The sequence below is a fragment of the Phaenicophaeus curvirostris genome, chromosome 21 (genome assembly GCF_032191515.1).
Source record: "Phaenicophaeus curvirostris isolate KB17595 chromosome 21, BPBGC_Pcur_1.0, whole genome shotgun sequence".
Taxonomy (NCBI): Eukaryota; Metazoa; Chordata; class Aves; order Cuculiformes; family Cuculidae; genus Phaenicophaeus; species Phaenicophaeus curvirostris.
The window spans coordinates 2,339,176-2,358,648 of NC_091412.1; the positions used below are offsets into that span (position 1 = coordinate 2,339,176).

The 19,473-nt window shown below is 47.3% G+C and overlaps 1 protein-coding gene across 2 annotated transcripts in view; it reads left to right on the forward strand.

Moving 5' to 3' along the window:
* The first annotated feature begins 14,667 nt into the window (after window positions 1-14,667).
* The window catches only part of CLIP2 (CAP-Gly domain containing linker protein 2), an 84,241-nt gene continuing 79,435 nt past the window's right edge, over window positions 14,668-19,473 (forward strand). The window contains exon 1 of one of the 2 annotated variants that reach the window (XM_069873934.1): window positions 14,668-14,779. The gene's annotated coding sequence lies outside the window, so the exon portion shown is untranslated. The remainder of the gene's footprint in view (window positions 14,780-19,473) is intronic. The other variant, XM_069873937.1, reaches the window with a different exon arrangement.

Genomic DNA, 19,473 nt, shown 5'->3' on the forward strand with positions numbered 1-19,473 from the left:
CACTGAGAAAGCCTCTGTGTGTATGACTTCTGTTGCCAAATGTAGATGTTGCAGAGAGCATCCTGCAACAGTGCATGCCTTGCTGGGACTCCCTTGTGCAAGGGGAAGGATCCTGATGAAGAAAGAACCTGGTGACTCTGTGAGCCTTCTGTTTGGACACAGCTCCCATACAATGGTTAGAAATGGAGGTAGGCAGTCTGGATTCTTCCATTCTTCTACCAACGTGTTTAGTTTGTGTTTTCAGACATTGCTCTCCCAGGCCTCTGTTTCCCATGAGGATGAGCATATGAAGTGACTTGATAGATGTTTGTTGGAAACTCCCAGAGAAATTTGCAATGAAGTCGATACAAAATGGATTTTGTTTTTTTTATAGTATTGCTTGGCTTTTGGTCAGACAAGGTGAGCCATGAATACAGCACGGTGCTTCTGTGTAGTACATCCAGCATTTGTAGTTTCTTCTGTTTGTTCCTTACATCTGCAGTCTGGTAATATTCTGTACTGACTGCCCCTAAGTGGTACTGCCTGACAGCGTGCAACCCATTCCAGTTGGATATAGGCTCTTAAATGCTGGGCAAAACTGGATCAGAAGCATTGTTTGCCTGAAAGCAGCAAAATATATCTTAAATAACATTCATTTTCACTCATTTTCTCTCTGTGAAAGATGAAATGCAATAATGTTGATTATTAGGAGCCAAGGAATTATAAGGCTGTTGCACTCTGGATTATTTCAGATCTGCAGATCTTCCAGCCTGACCTTGAACACCTCCAGGCATGGGGCATCCATGACTTCTCCGGGCAACCTGTGCCACTACCTCACCAGTAAAACCAGGACTTGATGTAGGCGTAGTCTTCAGGGGGTTTTGTTGCTTTTAAAGTTTCTTTCTACCACAGGAATGTTAGGGGAAGCTTGCACTGATAGAGAACTATTTCTTCCTCCCCTTGCCACTCATACTATAAAGAGCACCTTAAATATGAATTTATTTTTTTATCTAATCCCATCACATACCAGTATTAATCCATATGTTTTACAGCCACCCAGGAAAGCTTTGCATATAAAATGTTGGCATTATTAAAAGAACGGCTGCTGCTGCATCCCAGGGTGCATTTTGCTGCCTCGTGTGATGTGTGGGGTTTTTTATTATCTTGTTTTCTTGCCTTCCTTTCATACTGACTGCCCTGCTATGACTTGTTTCTCATTTGCTCAGCCCTGCAGGGGAGATACTCTGGGGCCTCATATTCATTAGTTGGTAATTAAAACAATGAAGGATGGGTGTCAATGTAAAATGCTACATTTCTTTTGTAATTTGCAAGGGGTAAATCTCCTTCTGCACGCATCCTCTCTTAGGAAATCTGTCAGAAAGTGGCAAGTAGCTTCTTTTTTCTCCCTGCAGAGTCCAGGAATCTGCCAGGAAGAGTTCAGGCTTCTCAGAAAGGGCTTTTCTTAGTGTCCAATAATTAGAGTTAGAAACAGTCAGCCCTGATGGTAAGATTAATGGAATTAGGAACAGCCCAGGCTGTGCTAGGCTAGAGCTGCAAGGGGACCTGTGGTTGCTTCTCTGCATGCAATTACAGCTCACAGGACAGTTCTCTGCCTCCAGAGATTGACAGATGACGTCTGCAGCTTCACATTGGTCTTCTCAGGAAGGTGAAGGGTTGCAGAAGTTTGTTTTCTCTACAGATATTAGATGTTTTTTAATAAGGGTACAAGGAAATGGAATGGACTGTCTGACTATGTGGAAAGATGAAATCTCTTTTCCTAGGAAGGTGATTTTTCTGAGCTGGGGTGTGCTCCTGTTCTGAAGGCACATGCAAAACTTTAGGGTGATGTGGTTTTAGGACGTGAAAGGAGCGTGGCAAGGTGGGGAGAGAGGTTGCTTGGAGAACTCAAAGCAAGAGCTTGTGCAAATGAATCATAGAATCATAGAATCACCAGGTTGGAAAAGACCCATCGGATCATCGAGTTCAACCATTCCCATCAATCACTAAACCATGCCCCTCAGTGCCTCATCTACCTGTCCCTTAAACCCCTTCAGGGAAGGTGACTCAACCCCCTCCCTGGGCAGCCTGTTATGACTGGGGTAAAAATCAGCCTCTCCAAACCAAACCTTGGAGGGATCCTACCCTGATGTGCATCCACGCTGGCCCCGCAGGACACGTTCCCTGTGGTGCAGTGACTCCCGGCAGGAACCCCACTGCAGGACATCAGCTGAGTTTGTTCCCTGCTGCACTGGGTCACCACACAGGACATGCAGGGTGCACTTTGCCCTTTCTGATCCTCCTCCCACCATCACAGGAAGGCTGGTAGGAAAGGAGGTTCCATGCTTCAATCCTCCACCCCTGCCTCTCTGTCTTGGTGTCCTGGACGCTTCCCAGCTTGTGACCGAGTGCCCCCAAGAAATATTTACTTCCTGTTTTTTTGCTTAAACCTCCAGAGGCCTCTTTTTTTTTTCATGAATAAAATATGAGCTGTTCTCCTGGAGCCATGAAGGGAGGAAACTACTGCCAGCTGGTGTGGCCACTGCTTTTTATTGCTGTGGTTGCTGATGCCTCCGCCCTCGCCAGCAGGGAGTCTAGGGAGGGAGGCTCCAGGGTTTAGTTTGGTAGCTGTTCGCAGCGTGAACTGGGCTGCCTGGAGCCCATGGGAAGGAACAACTTGCTCTGTAAGTGCTTGTTTCAAGCAGTTTGTAACTGTGGAGTTTAAATATTTGTTTGAACTGAAATTATCCCTGATTTATCTTTTGCTCAGAGCCCATCACTGGCTAATGCTCAGTTTTCAGTCTGTTGTAGCCAGCAGATATTTCCCTGGTGTTCCCATATATTTTTTATTTATCCAGATGAATGTGGAGTTGCACACTCACTTCTCTTAGCTGAATCACCTCTATTTTTCCATCTGTTTCCACAGTTTAACAAGATTATTTTGCATTAGCTTCATTTTTCTGCTTTTATTGCAGCTCCTCTTGTCTTGGCATCTTGTTCAGATTTAATAGACATGCTTTGCAAATAATAATGTTAAATACCCTCATGGTAACTGCGCTTGAGCTCCCATACTTTGAAGACAGGACTTCAGGGATGAGGTGAAGGGGTGTCAAACTCTGCTCTCTTACCCACATGAGTGAATAGCAATGTGAGGTCTTACCCACAAAAATATATGGTATATTCTTCCTGGGCTTTGGGAGCTCATATCTCCCTAAACATCATTTGTCCTGGTGATTTCCAGGCTACCAAGCAAAGTGTTTCAGGCAGATACTGTTTTTGACCATTTGATTGGAACCAGAGCTGAAAACAGGGACTGATTCCTACACCATTACTGCTTCTCTCTCTTGGTCCTTCTCTTAACACAGTTCCTGAATTGAGTACTTGTATCAGCTGAGAACAGGCTGGTTTGCTAGATGTGAGTCTATTTTTATAACAGTTTCCAAGTCTACTCTGGGATTTAGCTTTCCAGTTCTGCATGCATGCTTGTTAGTAATATTTTCATAGAATCTTTACTGAATGACTAAAAACATCATTCATCCAGGCAGCACACTTGCTGTAAAAAAGATACACAGAGGGTGAAACTGAGAAGAGACAGTTTTGGCCTAGAACATGGCCTTTGTCCAGTACATTGAGTACAACTGACTTCTTCTTTTAATTACTTAAATAATTATATTTGTGCAGATTTCACGCATGTTAATACACATGTCTCTCTGCAACTATTTACATGTTTGCACATGCAGGACATCTGTGTATGACACTGGATAGGTTTACTTGGTTAAATACCAATTGTCCAGTAGCTCGGAAAAGGTCTTGGATGTTGAAAAATACTACTTTTAACCCCTAGCCATGAGACATAGATCTCCCCACCCCTACAATGGCTATTTGGTGGTTATTCAGTTATTTCACACACTTCTGAGCGCTAAAATGAAACTAATAGAGTCGTTCAGATTAATCATTCAGTGACTTGGTTGTCATGAGTGTAAGGTGCTGTTTATTGCTGCATTCTAGGAGGATTCCTAACCAGGTAAAGTGCTTCTCAGGCAGGTAAGGCCGTATAAACGGAGTGCGTCTCAAGTCCTTTGTGACTATGCAGTCCTTCAGAGACAACCCTCTTTGTCTGATCAGTGAAAGCCTATTAAAACCTCCTGAAATGCAGGTGATAAAGGTGCTGAAAGGCCAGAAATTCTTACATACTGTCACCAGGGTGGATACAAGCTGGGCTTGAGCTGTTGGCTTTCTCTGCCTTGTAGGTGTTCATCTCCTGTAGATAGATGATACAGTAATATAAATGCCACATGCACTGAATTACCTCAGCTTACGAGGTGTTGGAATGGAATAGAGAAAGACAGAGCTGCACACACAATCTTTGTTGTAAAGTGGATATATAGCAGCTACATGAATGTGTCTGGGTTTACAATTCAGCCATTTCATTGGGCTTAACCGTTAGTGGATGTGAAGGTCTGAAACAGTACAAGCAGAACACACAGAATGCCCTTCATGAGCACCCCTTTTTTCAGTGCATTGTAATATACACAATTGGCCTTCCTAAATCTCCACTCAGAATGGAAACAGCATTATTGTTGCTTGTTGAAAATCACCTCATGGTAAAAGTGATAGAGAGCGTAGTATTCATAAGGATACATGTATGTTGAGCAAAACCAGTACAGATGAGCTGGACACACCTCATCTGGCAGGGCTGTAAGTTATAAATTGGTTTATTAGAGCTGGAATTTTATGGAAATGAGTGATTGAAAAGAAATCTCAGCTGGCAAAAACAGTCTTTACATCAGTTGGTGTAACCTTGAGCGAGGCGTCTGAATACATGCAGCTGGGAAACAGGGTAAGAGGCAGGAATAAAACTGGAAAATCAAATGCTGCAGCTAAGTGGATCTTTCCTAAGGAAATAAAGGATGTACAAACTAAAAGCTCTCTCTACTGGTATCCCATTGCACCTGCGTTCTGCTGCCTCACATCCATGTGATGCAGGGCAAGACCTGATCCTGACAGGGGCTCTGTGCCTGCAAACCACAGTACAGCAGTGCACGCTTGGTGTGGAGTTGGCTTTTCATTATGAATTTCGTGAGGGTTGCTCCTACATGTGACGTTAAACCGTGCTTATGACTTTTGCTAAACTGGGTCCTCAGTTCCTATGGAAATCAGCAGATTGAGAGGATGATTGGGTGCTCGGGTGTGGTTTCCTTGCAATGGGTGACAAAACCATCTTTCTCATTGATACAATCATGCAGCTGCGGAAGGGCAGAGGCTGTGGAGGTGGAAAATGACTGCAAATAATCTGCTGCTGTAGAGATCAGTGTGGCTCCCAGCAAAGAGGGCTGGCAGCACAACGTAGCTAAGCCCATGGCTTTGGCAGTCTGCAGGCACTGTTCTTGTGAAAACAAGGGCCAAAATTGTTGCAGGTCTTGTTTTGTTAGGAATGACACCCGCCTCCTTCATGCCCACACTGGTATGACAGAAGAATTTCACCCTTCTCTCTGCTTCAGTGATACAGGCTCGCGTTATTTTTTTTGCGCTCCCCACCTCTGGAACCCACACAGTATCAAGGCAGCAGTGAGGGAGTGAATCCAACAAGGTTCTGGTTTCTTTTCACCTGCTGCCCAGGCTGACCTGCTTAGGTACTTGTAGATCTACCAGGTACCCAAACTCATCTTTACATATAGTGATGGAGCTTTTTGCAGGGTGGGGATAGGGAGAGCGGGATTGCCCTGCAAGCCTGAAGTGCTGTTTACAGCACGTAACATCCAATATTCTCTTTATTTTCTATGGAAACAACTCCAGGGCAGAGCCCTGCCTTACAAATCTCCTCGGCTGCTCCTCCTGTCAGCTCTGTGAGGGGGGATCTGCGTGAGCCGGGGGTTGGAAGCATGGGAACTGTCAGACTTGAGCTCCTTGACTGTTGGGATCTGAAGGTCACTGCAGTATGTCATTCACAAGGCAATTTTCTCTGGGATTGCAATATGGTTGGGGCTTTATTTTACGACCTTGATGTCACAAAGTATTAATAATCTCTTAAAACAAGCCCAGTTGCAAAAACAACCCAGTGAGATTTGATCATTTGGGTTTGGTCAGCATTTATAGTCTGTTTAAATACCACGGCTTTTGGAGTGATACACAGGTATGGATGTGATTGGGTGGGTTTCCCTGCCATACTTGCTTATATACCACAAGGAATTGCATTTTTCAGTCTGTTGGGAGCTGTTTCCCTGACGTTTTAAGCCCCATTTGCAAATATCTCCATCTCTTTTATTTAGCTTATAAATACAATTTGCATGCTGGATGTGTGTGACATGGCTCAATTCATATCTTTAAGTGTTTGTCACAAAAAAAAACCCCTTTACTAATTTCTTATTTCCTTTCTCAATAAATATCTCTAATAGAGACTAATAGTAATCTGCTATTTCTGTTCTTCTGCCACAATCATTCTTAGATGTATTGCAAAAGAATATAAAACGAAAGGCACAGGCGAATGAAGACCGGAGCCTGTTCAAGTGAACAAACCCTTTGAGACACTGACTGCTATCACAGGCTCAAAAGAGAGCGAGAGAAAACTTAAGTGTGGTATCAAATGATTACAGAATCTGTTCAGAGAAGTTTATATTTCATCAAGAGTTAAGGGTTGTCTGTGACTTTTTAACTCTAATTAGAATTAACATAGCTCCAGCTGCAATATAATTATCTTAATTATCTTTAATATATTCTAGCACTGAGTTCCGCAGGTTAATTTACCTTAATTGTTTTTTTCCACTTGTTAACTTTATAGGTGTTGCTACCCTCCTCAGATTCTCTTTCTTCTTAAGGAACACACAATTTACCTGCTTTCCTTCCCTTCTCTTATATCCTCAGAGCTAAGAAGCTGGCATTTTCCAAAGTCAGGCTGTGATGCTTGCTGGCATGGGTAGCTTGTACAGAGGGACTACAGCACAGTCTTGTCAGGAATATTGGTCATAATTACAGCATTCTCTGTCTAAACACGGTTCTTGTGTGTCTGCAGGGCTTCTGTTAAGGGATGGAGTCGGTGTGTGCTTCATGGACACTGCGAGGAGTCGGGTTAGTGGCTGTGATGCACTCTGAAGATCAGGGTTTGTTGTCCATTCTGATGGGACTGAGCATTTGCAGCATCCACGGAGCTTATCCGTGAGTGTTTAGGACTGAGATAAATCTTACAGTGGGCACCATAAGCTATTTTAACATGTACCTTCCACGTTTAGCCTGGTCAGCATAAAGCACTTACAGATCAGGTTGCTGTCATTGTTCCTCTTTCACTGTTGGTGAAAATGGTTGTTGAGATGGAGGGCATTTTTCTTTTACACAAGCAGTAAAACCAGAAAATAGATTACAGTCTAGTTGCCATGTGTCCCTAAACAGTGCTCTGTAGAAAACCACACTGGCAGCATTCTCACAGTGATTTTTCCTTACTGGAACACATAATACAATTTATGTAGAGCAGTTAATAAAACTAAATAGGCAGGAAACTGAAGAAGTGTGTGCAAGTTCCTGGGTCTGGGTTATATCATGGTGTTTGACAGACAAAATCCACATTATTAAAGATGTTCTGTAACAAATTTTATAATATGAAAATGAACACCTGGCAAAAGATCAGGCTTTCTCAACATTTATTTTACATCTATTTTAGTAAGACCAGGATTTTTGGGAGTCACGACTGCAGTTTCTGCCTGTCAATCACTGTGGCAATATCCAAGTGCTGAGTGAGGTCAGCTGGGGCATCTTGCTACTCTGCTGTCACAAGATGTATTATTTCTGCGTAAAGAAATTATCTCCTTTTATAAAGACATCACACTGATTCTTTAAACCTTTTAGTGTTGTACTGAAAAATGACAGCTGGGATCAGGGGATGGTTGAATGGGCTGATGGTGAAAACACAGTACGGGGGGGAAAACTGAAATTCCAATATGTGGTAGATAGTTCCTCTGTGCTGGAATACGTGCTTCTATTGCATGGATGTTTCTGTGGAAGGAGAACAAAATGCAGCTTAATTACCATCCAGCGCTTTCCCAGAGACAGGAGAGCAACCCGCTCCCCTGCATCAATGCTGAAACAAGATGCAATATGTATTAGACTTACGCTGTGCTCATTACTGCAGTATTTAAGTTAGGTTGGTCAGGGTCTTTGGCTGAAACCTCTCCCTAATTAAAAACATACATGTGTTTGTGGGAAGTAGAGGGCAGCTAGCTGCACTGCGGATGGCCTCCTACCTTTTCTGTTCTCCTTCTGCCTTAGACAAGAAAATTGCTAATATTCCACATCTCTGTATGGAGCCAACAAAGCTCTAGCAGGGCTCATTAATGTGGGCTTAGGTCTCACCCGGTCAACAGAGCTGGCTGGGAACAACCAGCTTACCGGCTACTCTAATGACTGGAACTCGGTGGGCTGTAGGTGATCCTGCAGCCCCCCCTTATGAGGAGCGGCTGAGAGAGTTGGGGGTGTTTAGCCTGGAGAAGAGGAGGCTGAGGGGAGACCTCATTGCTCTCTACAACTACCTGAAAGGAGGCTGTGGAGAGGAGGGAACTGGGCTCTTCTCCCAAGTGACAGGGGACAGGACGAGAGGGAATGGCCTCAAGCTCTGCCAGGGGAGGTTCAGGCTTGACATCAGGAAAAAATTTTTCATGGAAAGGGTCATTGGGCACTGGCAGAGGCTGCCCAGGGAGGGGGTTGAGTCCCCTTCCCTGGAGGGGTTTAAGGGACGGGTTGATGAGGTGCTGAGGGACAGGGTTTAGTCATTGATGGGAATGGTTGGACTCGATGATCCGGTGGGTCTCTTCCAACCTGGTGATTCTATGTCCAATGACAGCATCAGTGCCTTTTGGGGGATAGCCTTGCTTTGAAAGGCTCAGAGCCCGCAGTGGCTGGCCTGGATGTTTCAGTGGGCAGTGTTCATGGTCAGGCCAGCCGCCCACACCAGCTCCATGTATTCCCTGCTGGAGACATTTGAAAAGTTTGGCTTTTCCCTAAGGGTCAAAATGAGAGCTCATTGCTCTACCCTTCCCCAGTAAATGCAGGTTCAGTTAAACACAGTTTTGGTTGTAGATACTGAAATCTTTTTCAAGTTGTAGGCACAAATAAGATCATAGAATCATAGAATCACCAGGTTGGAAAAGACCCACTGGATCATCGAGTCCAGCCATTCCCATCAATCACTAAACCATGTCCCTCAGCACCTCGTCCACCCGTCCCTTAAACCCCTCCAGGGAAGGGGACTCAACCCCCTCCCTTTTTGGTCCTGGTTCCCGTCCCTTGTCTTTGATCTTCTAACACACTCCAGGTCATGTGAAGGAAATGGGACTCTCACCTCTCACTGGCGCTCTAGCCTGGGTAGAAAACATCTGGTGCAACAATTTGGTCTGAAATAGTATTTATATCAGGGCACAAACAACAAGGAAATAGACTGCTTTTGTTCATAAAGTACAGGCTGATTTAGTTTATTACAGACCCTATTCAACAGGTCAGAGGAAACAGTAAATCTTTGCTCTGGCAGCAATGAGAAAAGTCTGGTGGCCCGTACTTGGAGCAGAGGCAGACCAGAGGAATAGTTTTTTTACATACAATGACAAATAGTAAGTGAATCAGAAGTGATTTCGATTTGAAGTGCACAGAGACAAGAGCTCAGACCGTTTGTAAACAATTGGTGCTGGTGTATGTGATGCTTTGACAACTGGAAAAATACAGTTACCCCATTATGAATGGGTTTTGTCTACTTGTATTTTCCTCAGGATACGCTGAGCTACATGGAGGTGTGCAGGGAATTACCAGAGGCTTCATAAAACAGGCTGCGGCTTCACCTAATGAGCAGAGTGCAGGAGACTCTGCTGGGAGCTCTGAGCCTGGCCTTCCTCTCTGACTTAAACCTGTGTAACAAGAAATACAGACTGAGTGAAGTACAGGAAAATAATGCCCTGAGTCTGGTCATCTCCGTTCTGCACCCGGCCGTGCTCCTGCGCTAGAGTGAGCCTTCGGATCCAGTTCCTGAGTCCACAAAATCTATGTGATGTTACTCACCATTAGGATCAGTAGGTGCTGTCCCACGTTCCTCAGCGTCAATTCTACCGCAGCGAGCAGGTTTACTTTAAAAATGTAGAACAACAGCAACCAGACTGTGCTAATGATTAAATTATATTGATGGTTGAAGTTTAAGTAACGGTTAATACACTGATTTTGGTATGGGAAATACGCTAAAAAAGCAGTATGAGCTCCTCTTGAGCTTCATAATTAACGAGGACTGCCATGATCCTTCAATATAATTCCACCCACGCTTTCTTTTATGGTAACAGTGGGTAGGAACACACAGCAGTCAACTTTGCTTCTTTCAGAGCACTTTCCATCACGCTGTAGAAGCCACGTGCACCCCCCTGAAGGGTCCTGGAGCCAGATCTTGCCCACGTTGAGTCCTGGCCAACAGTTTCATTTCTTTCAGCGGAACAGAACAACATCAGGCTTTTATTAAAAACATACCCGACAGGCATGGCTCATCTACAGGCACCCAAATAAGCATCATTGGCTGTGCTGAGCATTTCTGGAAGGAAGACTGAGTAGAATTCATATCGCTTAACTTGAACCATCTCATTTAGCCTAATTCTTGGCTACCCCTGTAATTCATGGATGGAAGTGGGCATTGTTGGAGAGCAGTTAATCCAGTTTGGATGTCTGCAATGTAATGAGGGGAATTGCACCCCAGTGCATGTTCCTTGCATTTGTTATGAAGGAAGTCTAGACAGTTGGCTTAGTTATAGATGTCTGAACTCGGATGAGAGGTTGCTTTCACCTAAGGAGCTGCAACAGAATCTGCTGGATTCTAGAGGCTTTGCAGCAGCTCTTGGTTGGATAAGAAACGCCTGAAAGCACAGCACTACTTGGCTGAATTTTTTCAACTGTGTAAGATCTTAACGGTTTAAAAGCTGTTTACTAGAAGTTTCTGAACTTCAGGCTTGGCCTGAAATGGGTAAGGCCTAGAGCAGTCACTGATCCTCAGGATAAGTTCTTTCACCAGCTCTGTAATCAATGAGAAAAAACAGCTTTTCTTTAAATCCCTGCTTTTATCTCCTTTCTCCCACCAGTGCTGGAATTCTATGCTCTGCCACCAAATGCAGCCAGCTATTTATAGTGTCAGCTTGAATGAAGAGGAAGAACTTGTGCTTTTGTTGCGGCTGCATCTTTGAGATGATGAAAATCATGTAACTGCAAGTTGACAGCAGTGAAGCTGCACAATGGTTTCAAATATAGTTGATTCTGCCACTGCTCAGTTCCCACAATACATTGACAGGACAAAGGGATGTATCTGGCAGGGGTTTCTAGGTGTATGGTAGGGAAAAGGCTGAAAGGATTCAACTCAAAAGCCTTTGTTGACTTCTGGGGTCCTGATGTCACTGCTTTATGGGACCCATCTCTGCTCTCTGTAGCCTTCAAACGTAGCTGCCTGAGGGGAAGAGCTGCAGGATCAGGGCTTTAGGAAGTGTAACCTGTTGGTACGGGACAGATCAGGGCTCCCGTCAGCTCTTTGTGGAGAGGTTCAGGCTGGACATTAGGAAAAAAATTTTCACAGAAAGGGTCATTGGGCACTGGAACAGGCTGCCCAGGGAGGGGGTTGAGTCACCTTCCCTGAAGGGGTTTAAGGGACGGGTGGACGAGGTGCTGAGGGACATGGTTTAGTGTTTAATAGGAATGGTTGGACTCGATGATCCGGTGGGTCTCTTCCAACCTGGTGATTCTATGATTCTATAGGTGCTGTATCTGCTGCTGCTGGGCAAGATAATAAAATGCAAAGATAGTTCAATGCTTTAGCCATTTCTTATCTGCTGTCCTTACACCAACAACAGAGATAACAGCAAACCACAAAACGTTTGCTCTTTTTGTTTCCCTAGATGCATGCATGCATACTCCCTTGGTTTTCTACGTTACTTTGTCTATGTAATGCTTCAGTTTGTCAGGTTAATTTATAAGCAAACAGCTGTGAAGCTTTACAGTGATCCCAGCAGCTAATGCAAATACTGACCAAATCAGAATAATGGCTCAGTCAAGTGCAGACAGTTTTGATTGTCTGTGAGCAGCCACTTTTCAAAACAAAATGTATGTAATATCCATGAAATAGGAGGGTGGGATATAGCAAGGGGTTTATCAGGCAAACGTGACAGCCTCAAATAAGAGATTGCATAGAGGCTTTTTACACGTAATGCTTTATTTCAAAGTCATAGTTCTGCTCACCTGTGTAAAATTAACACCTCACATATTCAAATGTGAGTGTTTCCTGTACTACTTCACATCTGGGATCAGCAGGGCAGGGTTGTTTGCTGGCACACAGCTCCTGTGAATAAGTAACTAGTTATTGGGAAATAGTAGTGCCACTCTGCAGAATGATGGGATTTCAACAGTTGTTTTCATCCTGAAGCTTTGTTTGTGGACAGCAGGTACACCAATAGATGAGGGATGGCTTTGTGGGAGAGCACTTGGTGGCAGAGAGACAAATCTAGTCTGTGGTTACTTCAGCCACGTCACTGCAAGAGCTCTGGCCCCAGATGATCTTTCCTTGTCTCCCTGGAAATTCCCCTGAGAAAGTTTAGTCAGAGAGGCAGATTTCTCAAAATGATTCAAGGAAATGACTTAAGAGCTATGAAGTTTTTCTAGCTTCATCTTACTGAAGGCAGCGGGCTCGATTCTTGGGTTTGCATCAGTGTTGCAGAACACACGTGTGAGGGAAGCTTGGCTCTATGGTGCAGGTCTGCCTCTTTTTTCACTGATCCAGTGGGAGGTGTCCCTGCCCATGGCACGGGGGTTGGGACTGGATGGTCTTTAAGGTCCCTTCCAACCCAAACCATCCTATGATTCATTCTATGATTCACGGAGCATGCAGTGCCTGGCACAACGGTCTCGGATCGCAGGGCGCTTCGAGTCGCTCCTGGAGCATAACATAAGGAAATTGTTACAGTATATGACTATTTGAACGCAGAGCCCATGGGACAACCGAGTTCTAAAGAAGAAAACAAAAGCGCTTGTGAAATTCAAGACTTGAGCCATGGAAAGGGAGAAGCAATGAGAATCGTGCCAGCTTGCAACGTAGCATGTCGGTCCTGGACCCCGTCCTGCAACAACTCGAGACCGAAGACGGAAAACAGCACTGAGCCATGTACCACAGCCTGTTGGCAGGCATGATGTAACCCCAGGCTTGCTGACCTCCTTTGTTGTAATAGAATCATGGAATAGAATCATCATAGTGTAGGCATAGGGCTGAAAATTAAACATTTTTATGGAATTTTTTGTACTGACAACAAGCCAGTGTATGTAAGATACAGCAGAAGCTTGTGCATTTGATCAAAAATGCAAAGGTTTAACTCCTGAGCAATTCCTGACTTGAAATCCTATCCTGAAGCACCTGAAAACATCACAGAGGATGTGTTTTTCCAAAACTGCTTTAAACAGGCTGCCCAGGGAGGTGGTGGAGTCACCTTCCCTGGAGGGGTTTAAGGGACGGGTGGATGAGGTGCTGAGGGACATGGTTTAGTGTTTGATAGGAATGGTTGGACTCGATGATCCAGTGGGTCTTTTCCAACCTGGTGATTCTATGATTCTATGAAATTTACACTTCTCCTTCTTACAAAATGTATGGCTGCACGTAACACTTCTCATTAGTCTCTCTGGAACTTGCAAAGGGAGGGCACCAGCATCCCTCCTGTTTTGATAAGGAAAGAAACTGAGATGTAAGGATGGGAACAGAGCTGGTAGAGCTGGCAAACCAGGGGTGAAGCTGGACAGAGAAGTGTGAGACCTCCTGTTGAAGTCCAGAGCTCGAGTCACTCGGCATCTTCTTGTCTAGCTCTTCTCCTGGTGACATTCTGTCTCCCTAGGCAACTGCGGATTAGAGAGGAGAATAAAAATCTCCTATCTAGAACTGTAAAGCAATGACTTGAGCTTGGATGTAGGGAAAATATCAGGGAAAGGCACTGAACGAACAGTTGAAGCAGAGGCGTCGGAATCAGGTGCTTCAGGTTCTATTTTTGACTTGGACCAGCCATTTCAGTTTGCTTTGCTTTGGCTTCCTCTCTGCAAGAAGGAAAATGAGGATGCTTGTGGCTGGCCCCTGGGGCTGGATTGTCTTGCCAAGGCCAGGGCTGTCAAATCTCATCTTCTGGATGATGCTCAGTTGACCTCAGCTTTGTTCTTCTCTGCTTTGCTGCCTGCATCTCCTTCACTCGTGTCTCTGTTGTGCTTCCCTGGGCCCATGTAGAGTCACAGCACCAAATGTCAGAACCATTGCTAGGTGGGAACATCTGCATGGCCCGTGACCTTCCACCGTAGCATCTCACGTGCAAATCCACTGCCCGCTGGGTGATCTAGGGTGTCTGTGGAGCTGGTTAAATCCATCGGATAAAGCCGTGGCCGTTGCACAAGCACTTGCCTGAATGAAAGACGCAACCTCAGGACACAGGCACTGGACAGGACCCTGCACCGTTATTTCTCCATCCAAGGTAAACCCAGGCTCTGGGAGTTATCAGCAGGGACAAGTGATTATCAGCTCAGCTCAGCCCACCCTTCCTGCCTTGGAATGAATGAGCTCCCCAGGCTGCAGGTGTTTTAGCTTTGCTCAATTCCTTCAAAAAGCCCCAGTAATTTGGGCTCTGCCCCTCTTTTTATTTTTTTTTGCAGGATGCACCTCCACCTCCCCCTGCCCTTCTTGCATCAATCAACCACATAAATTCAAGCCTGCTCGGAAAGCTCCTCCTTTCCAGAGCCCAGCCCTGGAGCTGCGAGGAAGGGAGGCCGCACCTCAGCCGAGCAAAAGGTGAACTTCATCATTATATCGTTTTTAAGGGCTAAGTGCGGGCAAACGCCACCCTCCGCGCTGCTTCTTTTTTTTATATTTTACTTATTTTATTATTTTTTTTCCACCCTCCCACCTCGCTTCCGGCGCCGCCGGGGCCCGGCAACCAAGGGGATTTTGGGCGCGGGGCGGCCCCTTTGTTCGCGCGGGCCGGGCGCCCGGCCGCACCGCGGCGAGGGGAGCGGCGCCCGGCTGCATCCCGGTCGGAGCGGGGAGGATGCCCGGGGGTAAGGAGGAGGCGGGGGGCGACAAAGGAGGGCACCGACGGGGCCGCGGGCAGCGCCCGCAGCGCATTGTCCTTGCCTAGGGGAGGGGAGGCACCGTCCTTGGGTGCGGGGGGACGGGGCTGCTCCGCGCTGCCCCGACACCCCCGGGGAGGGATGGAGCAGGGGAACCCCCCGGGGCTCCGAGGGGCTCCCACCGCCGGGGATGCAGCCCCTGACCCGCACCCACCCAGGGATGCAGGGCACCCCCTCCCCCAGGTATTCATCCCTGCCCAGCACCCACCCAGGGGTGCAGCCCCCTCTCTGCACCCACCCAGACACCCTCCCAGGGATGCAGCCCCCTCTCTGCACCCACCCTGACACCCTCCCAGGCATGCAGCCCCCTCTCTGCACTCATCCACCCACTCAGGGATGCAGCCCTGCCCCGTGCACCCACCCTGACACGCACCTAGGGATGCAGCCCCCTCTCTGCACCCACGCTGACGCTCACCTGGGGATGCAACCCCCTCTCTGCACCCACCCACCCACCAGGGATGCAGCCCTGCCCCGTGCACCCACCCTGACACACACCTGGGGATGCAGCCCCCTCTCTGCACCCACCCTGACACCCACCCAGAGGTGCAGCCCTGACCTATGCAGGCACCCACCCACCCGCCTAGAGATACAGCCCCTGACCCACATCCACTCACCCAGAGATGCAGCCCTGCCCCGTGCGCCCACCCAGAGATGCAGTCAGGGCTGCAGTCCCCTCTCTGCACTCATCCACCCACTCAGGGATGCAGCCCTGCCCCGTGCACCCACCCAGACACTCACCTGGGAATGCAGCCCCCTCTCTGCACCCACCCTGACACGCACCTAGGGATGCAGCCCCCTCTCTACACCCACCCTGACACGCACCTAGGGATGCAGCCCCCTCTCTGCACCCACCCAGACACGCACCTAGGGATGCAGCCCCCTCTCTACACCCACCCAGACACTCACCTGGGGATGCAGCCCCCTCTCTGCACCCACCCTGACACGCACCTAGGGATGCAGCCCCCTCTCTGCACCCACCCTGACACCCACCCAGGGCTGCAGCCCCCTCTCTGCACCCTTTCTGCACCCACCCACCCACCAGGGATGCAGCCCTGCCCCGTGCACCCACCCTGACACCCACCCAGGGCTGCAGCCCCTGCCTGTGCACCCACCCACCCACCCGAGGACGCGCGGCTGCCTGGGTGTGGGTTTGGTGGCAAACACACCCGCTGGGTCCCAGCACACGGCTCTGGCTGGGAACAGCTGGAGGAGCAGGGAAGATGGAGATAAGAGTGGGTGTCAGCATCGACTGCTCGGCGCTGAGTGAGTTTTGGGTTTGAATTGGGAAGAAAATCTTTTGTCTCTGGGAGGCTGGACTGCTTCCCGGGCTAGGTCTCCTCTCTGGTTCTTTAATGATCCTCATATCAACATTAACTCTGTCTTGCAGCCTGTGGTGGGGTTTTTGTCTGTAGGAAGATGTGTTTCTGAGGGAGGGCTGCCTGGATTGGGCTCTCGTACTGCTCAGATTGTGAACGGTGGGGCTGATAGAGCAGGTCCCTGCCCCTTGCATCTCCAGATACAAACCAGCAAATGGTCCAGGGAAGCATCCAGGGATGGAGACAGAGGCATGCGATATCTCCAGGGTATCTTGGAAGGCTGCAGCACGTTTGGGAAGTGCTGGGAGACAAAGCACTGTGTCAGCACCGACTGCTGTTTGCTGCTCTGTGGAGCGTCGGTCTCGTAGGCCTCCAAACCTCATCTCGGAAACTCATCCTGCTGGAATGGATGTCAGGCTTCACCAGCCCATCCATTGCTGTTGGCTGGGAGGGGTTTTTTTGGAGGGTGACTTGCAGTTTGAGCCGTATCGGGTCTGTGTATGTGGACAGAGGGGTATTGGGGTGCTTTGTTGGTCTTAGCCTCCACCCTGGCACCTGCGAGGCAGCATTTCTTTATGCAGCGATGCTCCCAGAGAGCCCCTTTAGTCAGAGCAGCTCAGTCCTGCCCCATCATTGCTGGGGGGGATGCATTAAACGTGGTGCAGCTACCTGTTCTTAAACTTAGATTTGGTGTTTGAAGAAGTTACCTGCCTGCCGTTCGAGCCTGCGAGGCTGGGAAGGGGAAGGTCTGCGTCGAACAGCTGTGTTCACCCAAAAAGGTGTCACAGCGCCTGCCAGAAATCAGAGAGCCCCAGACTTCGAAGGCTCAGCTCTGAGACAAGCCAGGAGCTAAACATTAGCACCAGCCATTACAGCGCGTCGGAGAGAAGCTGTGCAGGAACCAGGCTGTCATCTCGGGAGCTTATGGGGGCTGCATTCAATTAAGGGAAACCCGTGCGTTTCAGGAGGTGCTCTTAGGGTAAGTATGGGCTGGATTATCTGCTGAGGCTGAGGGTTTCTGCTCTTCTGCTTGGCTTCCTGCCGCCTCTCGCCTTGGAGGCTGCCGTAATTTACTCCAGCAAGTAGCAGTTCCTGGCGTGTTTCCTCTCTCTCCCCACTTGTGCTTTCGCTCTGGCAGAAGAAATGATGAAGAACCCATCGAGGGATTTTCCAGTGTCAAGGGGTGCAGCTCTGTAAGGGTGTGATGCCAGTTTTCCTTCCCCTGTGTTACAGGGTACTTAAAATGGATAAGGGCACGGATTTCACCTCCTGATTGAGGCTGCTGGTTTTATCTCTCAAAATGCTTCCTCTATCCATGAAGATTAAGGAAATTAATATTTTTGGGGGGAGAGAAGGCATCATAATTCTGGTGAGGATGAGGCTATATATTAAGTGAGTTCCATTCCCAGATATGTGGTGGGTTCCACTTTGCAGCTTGTATACATTGCATGACAAGGTTTATCTACCTCTAAAGCTCTGGGAAAAGCCAGGTATAGGTAGCTAGATCTGAACGTGACTTGTTGCTAACCTACTTTAGACACTGGTATACACTTATTTATAGAGATGTCTATAGATAATTGTAGAGAGGTCTATTTTTGTCATAAATAACTTATGACCTGTTTCCCCCTCCGTCTCCCAAGGGGTCTGAGCACAAGAATGACCAAGGAAGTTGCTGACGTGGGGCAAGAAAGCATGTTTGCTGCTGCTTTATTACAGTTAGCCAACAATCTCTGGCTGTTGTTCTTTTATCACTGTTTTTGTGATATTTACAGTACGATTTCAGGTTTTGTTTGCCTGTTTGGCTGATAGTACTGGTGATGTCAGACCCCAGCAAGACTGGGGCTTTGTTTTACTGATCAGTTTTCTGAAACAACCAGATTAGTTAAGGTGCTGAATAAAGAAACCAGACTATCCAAGGTCACTCAGGAAGCCCAGGTTAGAGAAGAGTCCTGTTCTAATCCTGCCTTCTCCATGCGCTGACCCTTCCCATCCTGCGTGGAAGCTCTTGTCTCTGTGGCTGATGCTGGCAGAGAAACACAAAGTCTGTCAGTGCATCGATGCACAAAGTCTCTTTCTGCAGTACCACCGAGCTCTTGGAGCTTTCTCCCTGCTCTTCTGGGAGGGCCCTGTGTGCTGTGTCCGTCTTTTGTGTTTGTTGAACTGCAGTGCTAAACAGGTTAAGTCAAATCCACTTTTCTTGTAGCTAGATTTAATTTTTTGCTCTTGTACTGTTACGCAGGAGCTCTTGCTGTAGCTACCAGTGGAAAAATGACTTCATTGCACGTGGCTCTGAGTCTGGCACCTTAAACTGATACTTATTGCTATTCCTGAAAAAAAAAAAAACAACCGAAAAACCAAAATACCCATTAAAAAAACCCAGACCCACAATATTTAGGCATGAGATGTTTTTAGAAGTCATTCCCATGCAGTGGCACTGTTATCTCCTTCTAAATGAGTGAAACTATGTTCAGTTTTGAAACCCTCACTACAAGAAAGATATTGAGGGGCTGGAGCGTGTACAGGGAAGGGGAATGGAGCTGGGGAAGGGGCTGAAGAAAGAGTCTTATGAGGAGCAGCTGAGGGACCTGGGTTTTTATAGCCTGGAGAAGAGGAGGCTGAGGGGGGACCTTATTGCTCTCTGTGGTTCCCTGAAAGGAGGTTGTAGCGAGGGGGGTCTTGGTCTCTTCTGCCAATTAACAAGTTGTAGGATGAGAGGAAGTGGCCTCAAGTTGCACCAAGGGAGGTTTAGATTGGATATTAGGGAAAATTTCTTTACCAACAGAGTGATGAAGCCCTGGCAGAGGCTGCCCAGGGCAGTGGGGGGTCTCCATCCCTGGAGATGTTCAAAAAGTATGTAGCCATGGCACTTCAGGACATGGTTCGGCAGGCATGGTGGGGTTGGGCTGGTGATTGGACTGGATGAGCTTAGATGTCTTTTCCAACCTTAGTGATTCTATAAAATAGCCATGGTTGCTTGAGATGCAGCATGAGCAAAGGTGTGTGAAGAAATTAAACCAAGCATTGTCATATTTTGTTGTCA